General features: G+C 37.9%; 1 pseudogene; it reads left to right on the forward strand.

Annotated features, from left to right (window-relative positions):
- The first annotated feature begins 1,037 nt into the window (after window positions 1-1,037).
- LOC103589028 overlaps window positions 1,038-6,651 on the forward strand; it is a 26,399-nt pseudogene continuing 20,785 nt past the window's right edge.

Raw genomic sequence — 6,651 nt, forward strand, 5'->3', positions numbered from 1 at the left:
GGGGGGGGGGGGGGGGGAAAAAAAAAACACCCCAACTTTTTTTTTTTTTGAAGTTCTTACAACAAGAAAATGGAGGGGACACACCTGGGTGGGAGGGGGGAGAGGGAGGAGGGAGGGAGGTTTCGGTGATGGGACACAATAACTAACTACATTGTATATTGACAAAATAAAAATAATAAATAAATAATAATTTTACATTAGAGACCTCCAAGTATTATGGTCCAAGTGCAAGGAGAAGGACACTTCTTGAACAGGTTGCTGATTTCTTGAAGCTTGGTGGTAAATATACCACTGTTGGAGGTGATACACATGTTGTCTAGAGTTGATTTTACTTAATGCTCTATGTACAGTCAATAATAATATATCCTATGTACTCCAAGAATTTAGCTAGGTCAAGAACTTCATGATTAAGTGCTTTTTTTTGTTTTGTTTTATTTTGTTTTGTTTGGGTGAATACAATACTATTAATCTTTTTTTTAAGAGATAATTTATTGTACATATATGTGTGGTACAAAGTTGACTTTCAATAGTTATGTACAATGTGTGACAGTCACATCAGGATAGTTAGTTTATTCATCATTAAAATATGTAATCATTCTTTGTGTCCATTAAGCAATTTCTCACTAGCCCCCCTCCCGCTACCCCCTCCCCTTTACCACCTATACTAACCACAGTTCTTTTCCCTCTTCTAAAAGTTTAACATATTATTCTGATTGTTGTTTCTTTCTTTCTCTTTCTCTCTTTACTGTTCATGTGTTTATTTATGGATTCAGCTCCCACTTATGAGTGAAGACATAACTATTTCTCTTTCTGCACCTGGGTTGTTTCACTTAGCATAGTTTTTTCCAGGCTCATCCATGTTGCTGCAAATGGCAGAATTTCTTTCTCTTTTATGGCTGAGTAGTTAGTATTCAATTGTGTATATATACCACATTTTCCTTATCCAGTTATCCATCAATGGACGTTTAGACTTTTTTGTAATGGGTTTGCTGCCAGAACACAGATGTTGTGAAAACCACTGCTAAATCAAAGCCAAAATGGGAAAGGAAAAGACTCATATTAACATCATCATCATTGGACATGTAGATTCAGGCAAGTCCACCACTACTGGCCTTCTGATCTACAAATGTGGTGCGACCAACAAAAGAACTATCAAAAAGTTTGAGAAGGAGGCTGCTGAGATGGGAAAAAGCTCCTTCAAGTATGCGTGGTTCTTGGATAAACTGAAAGCTGAGCCTGAGGATGGTATCACCATTGACATCTCCCTGTGGAAATTTGAGACCAGCAAGTACTACATGACTATCACTGATACCCCAGGACAAAGAGACTTTATCAAAAACATGATCACAGGCACATCTCAGGACTACCGTGCTGTCCTGATTGTTGCTGTTAGTGGTGATGAGTTTGATGCTGGTATCTCCAAGAATGGGCAGAACCTGTGGAAATTTGAGACCAGCAAGTACTACATGACTATCACTGATACCCCAGGACAAAGAGACTTTATCAAAAACATGATCACAGGCACATCTCAGGACTACCGTGCTGTCCTGATTGTTGCTGTTAGTGGTGATGAGTTTGATGCTGGTATCTCCAAGAATGGGCAGAACCATGAGCATGCTCTTCTGGCTTACACACTGGGTGTGAAACAACTGATTGTTGGTGTTAACAAAATGGATTCCACTGAGCAACCCTACAGCCAGAAGAGATGCAAGGAAATAGCTAAGGAAGTCAGCACCTACATTAAGAAAATTGGCTACAACCCTGACACGGTAGGATTTGTGCCAATTTCTGGTTGGAATGGTGACAACATGCTGGAGCCAACTGCTAATATGCCTTGGTTCAAAGGATGGAAAGTCACCTGTGAAGATGGCAATGCCAGTGGACCCACGCTGCTTGAAGCTCTGGATTGCATCTTGCCACCAACTTGTCCAACTGACAAGCCCTTGCATCTGCCCCTCCAGGATGTCTACAAAATTGGTGGTATTAGTACTGTCCCTGTGGGCCGAGTAGAGACTGGTGTTCTCAAACCTGGCATGGTGGTCACCTTTGCTCCAGTCTATGGTACAACTGAAGGAAGGTCTTTTGAAATGAACCATGAAGCTGTGAGTGAAGCTCTTCCTGGAGACAATGTGGGCTTCAATGTTAAGAATGTGTCTGTCAAAGGTGTTCATCATGGCAACATTGCTGGTGACAGCAAAAATGACCCACCAATGGAAGCAGCTGGCTTCACTGCTCAGGTAATTAACCTGAATCACCAGGCCAAATCAGTGCTGGTTATGCCCTTGTACTGGATTGTCACACAGCTCATAATGCTTGCAAGTTTGTTGAGCCGAAGGAAAAGATCGATCAGCACTTTGGTAAGAAGCAGGAAGATGGCCCTAAATTCTTGAAATCTGGAGAGGCTGCCATTGTTGATATGGTTCCTGGAAAGCCCACGTGTATTGAGAGCTTCTTTGACTATCTCCTGTGGGTCATTTTGCGGTTCGTGATATGAGACAGATAGTTGCTATGGGTGTCATCAAAGCAGTGGACAAGAAGGCTGCTAGAGCTGGCAAGGTCACCAAGTCTGCCCAGAAAGCTCAGAAGGCTAAAAGAATATTATCCCTAATACCTGCCATCCCAGTCTTAATCAGTGGTGGAAGAATGGTCTCAGAACTGTTTATCACATTTGGCCATTTACGTTTAATAGTAAAAGACTGGTTAATGAAAACAATACATTGTAAAACCTTCAGAAGGAAAGGAGACTGTGTTGTTGATCATTCTGTTTTTTGTGTGTGGCAGTTTTAAGTGATTAGTTTTTAAAATCAGTACTTTTTAATGGAAACAACTTGACCAAAAAGTCTGTCACAGAATTTTGAGACCCATTAAAGCAAATTTTAATGAGAAAAAAATAGACATTTAGTTTGGTTCCATACCCTGGCTATTGTAAATAGAGCTGTGATAAACATGTGAGTGCAGGCATGATTAAGTGCTTTAATGTACAATAACCATTCAATGTTTTATGTACTGTATATAATTTAACGTACATGCTCATATGCATGGGGTAAATTCATGGACAATAAAACACGTACTATGTATAATCTAGCATATATAGTAGTAATACATTATTAATGGGGCAAATCACAATTCACAATGTATGTAGGGTGTTTGTAATTTCACATCTATCCTTTCAATACTGACATAATACTTAAAATAAATTGTTTTGTTTTCAAATAGCAGAAATCAAGAATAGTTTAAGTAGAATTTCAGCTTTGAGTGCTGATAGTGGGGTGGAATGCTTCTTCCTTGATTGTCCCGTGGAGATGTTTTTCTCCACTTTTGGTTTAAAGACCAAAATAATATATTATACTACAAAGATTCTTCATTTAAGGAATGTATTCTCTATTAGGCTTGTAAGAGGTATGAGGATGAGAATAATGAAGAAATAAAGAATTGATGCTGCTTGTCCAATAATAATAAAGGGATGTTCTACTGGCTGGTCTCCAATTCATGTGAGTGCGGGGAGGTCAGAGACTAAGATTTAGAACAGGAACTGGCTTAATGGTCAGAATATTATACTTCATTATTTGGATAACTGAAGCATGGAGATGATTGCTAGGATTAGGATAGATGGGATGAGGGCTCAGATACCCCCTAGCTTATTAGGGATGGATCGTAAAATTGCATAGGCAAATAGGAAATAGCATTCTGGTTTAACATGGGGTGGTGTGGGAGGGGATCTTCTGGGGTATAATTGTCTGGGTCCCCTAAAAGGTTGGGGAAAAATAGAACTAGGGTGAATAGGAGTAGTACTAGGAAAAGAAAACCTAAGATATCTTTAGTTGTATAGTAGGAGTGAAATGGGATTTTATCTGAACTGGGTGAGATCTCTGATGGGTTGTTGGGTCCTGTTTCATGTAATAGACATTTAGTTTGGTTCCATACCCTGGCTATTGTAAATAGAGCTGTGATAAACATGTGAGTGCAGGCATGATTAAGTGCTTTAATGTACAATAACCATTCAATGTTTTATGTACTGTATATAATTTAACGTACATGCTCATATGCATGGGGTAAATTCATGGACAATAAAACACGTACTATGTATAATCTAGCATATATAGTAGTAATACATTATTAATGGGGCAAATCACAATTCACAATGTATGTAGGGTGTTTGTAATTTCACATCTATCCTTTCAATACTGACATAATACTTAAAATAAATTGTTTTGTTTTCAAATAGCAGAAATCAAGAATAGTTTAAGTAGAATTTCAGCTTTGAGTGCTGATAGTGGGGTGGAATGCTTCTTCCTTGATTGTCCCGTGGAGATGTTTTTCTCCACTTTTGGTTTAAAGACCAAAATAATATATTATACTACAAAGATTCTTCATTTAAGGAATGTATTCTCTATTAGGCTTGTAAGAGGTATGAGGATGAGAATAATGAAGAAATAAAGAATTGATGCTGCTTGTCCAATAATAATAAAGGGATGTTCTACTGGCTGGTCTCCAATTCATGTGAGTGCGGGGAGGTCAGAGACTAAGATTTAGAACAGGAACTGGCTTAATGGTCAGAATATTATACTTCATTATTTGGATAACTGAAGCATGGAGATGATTGCTAGGATTAGGATAGATGGGATGAGGGCTCAGATACCCCCTAGCTTATTAGGGATGGATCGTAATATTGCATAGGCAAATAGGAAATAGCATTCTGGTTTAACATGGGGTGGTGTGGGAGGGGATCTTCTGGGGTATAATTGTCTGGGTCCCCTAAAAGGTTGGGGAAAAATAGAACTAGGGTGAATAGGAGTAGTACTAGGAAAAGAAAACCTAAGATATCTTTAGTTGTATAGTAGGAGTGAAATGGGATTTTATCTGAACTGGGTGAGATCTCTGATGGGTTGTTGGGTCCTGTTTCATGTAAAAGTAAAAGATGAACAATAACTAAAGCTGAAATAATGAATGGTAAGATGAAGTGAAAGATGAAGAAATGTGTAAGGGTGGCTTTGTCAACTGAAAATCCACCTCCAATTCATCCTATTAGCTTGTTCCAATATACGGAGTAGCTGATAATAAATTTGTAATTACTGTCACCCCTCTGAAAGATATCTGTCCTCATGGTAATACATAGGTTATAAATGCTATGGCTACAACTGTGAAAAGTAGAATAATTCTGATATTTCAGGTTTCTAAGAAAACTTATGATCCATAGTATGGGCCTTGCCTATGTGGATAAATAGGAAGATAAAGAATATGGGCATTCCATTGGTATGCATATAACGGAAAATTCAGCCAAAGTTCTTGGCAGATGTGCGATAGAGAAAAATGCTCTTATTGTACCTGATGTATAATGTATAGCTAAGAAAACTCCGGCAGTAGTAATAAGCAAATGCCTATGCGTGAACAAAAATTTCATCATGCTGAAATAACTGATGGTGCAGGTAAATCAGTGAATATGTGATTAATAATTTTCAGGAGGGGATGAGATTTTTGAATGTTGGTCATTAAAGTTCTTAAAGTTGAAATACAATGATAATTTTTCATGTCATTAGTTGCGGTTAGATTCCATGAAAGAATCATGACATATATTGTATTTTTATTAAGTATCATTTTTGTTATTGGTTTTATAGGATTTGCTTCAAAACCTTCACCTATTTATGGGGGCTTGGAGTTAATTGTTAGTGGCATATTGTTGTGCTATTGTGATAAATTTTGGTGGGTCTTTTTTAGGACGTCTTTTTCAATTTATTTAGAAGACACACTAGTAGCATTTGGTTACACTACTGCAATGGCTACTGAAGAGTACCCTGAAACCTGGGGCCTTCATGTTGTGATTTGGGAGGCTTTATTGCTGGGTTTCATGATGGAATTATTCATGATCTTATGAATAACAGATTATGATGAGATGAAAATTATTATCGATTTTAAAAACATCGGTGATTGAGTAATTTTTGAGAGTGAGGGGATAGGATTTCTTTGTGAGGATTCTGTGGTGTGGCTGTGCCAATGGGTGTGGCTGTGCCTGTGGGTGTGGCTGTGCCTGTGGGTGTGGCTGTGCTGTATAGAATGGAAGTTAATGGTGGTAGCTGGTTGATCTTTATCAGTATTCTTATTGTTATTGAGATTACTCTTGGAAACTAGATAATAATATTAGTAAGATCAAGATAAGAAATAAGAAGAAATAGTTTGATTAAACCTTTTTGGTTAGAGATGGCTACTGAGCCTGTTATTTGAACATGGAAAATGTTTTTTGGAGTTACTTTTTCTAATTATGTTAAGTCTAGTACTAGAGAAGCTCTATTTTGACTTGCAAAGAGGTTAAGATAGGGTGATGGGCAATGAATAATTACTGGGAAGAAGTCTGAAAGGTTAGAAAACTTATATGAGTGTGAGGAAATTTTGAGTCTTAGATTTTATTTATTTAGATTTAGCACTAGTGCCAGAGTGAAGCCTGAAATAATTATAGCAATAGCTGTAAGTTTTAGGTGAAGTGGTAGTCAATACCCCGCCCAATAACAGGGTTTGTTAAGATGGCAGAGCCCGGTAATTGCATAAAACTTAAAACTTTTAATCAGGTTCAACTCCTCTTTTTTTTTTTTCCTTTTTGTCTTTTTTTACTGACTGGCAACGGGATCGCAACCCTCGGTGTTGCGCCCGCACCACGCT

Source organism: Galeopterus variegatus, unplaced genomic scaffold (genome assembly GCF_000696425.1).
Source record: "Galeopterus variegatus unplaced genomic scaffold, G_variegatus-3.0.2 Scaffold33, whole genome shotgun sequence".
NCBI lineage: Eukaryota > Metazoa > Chordata > Mammalia > Dermoptera > Cynocephalidae > Galeopterus > Galeopterus variegatus.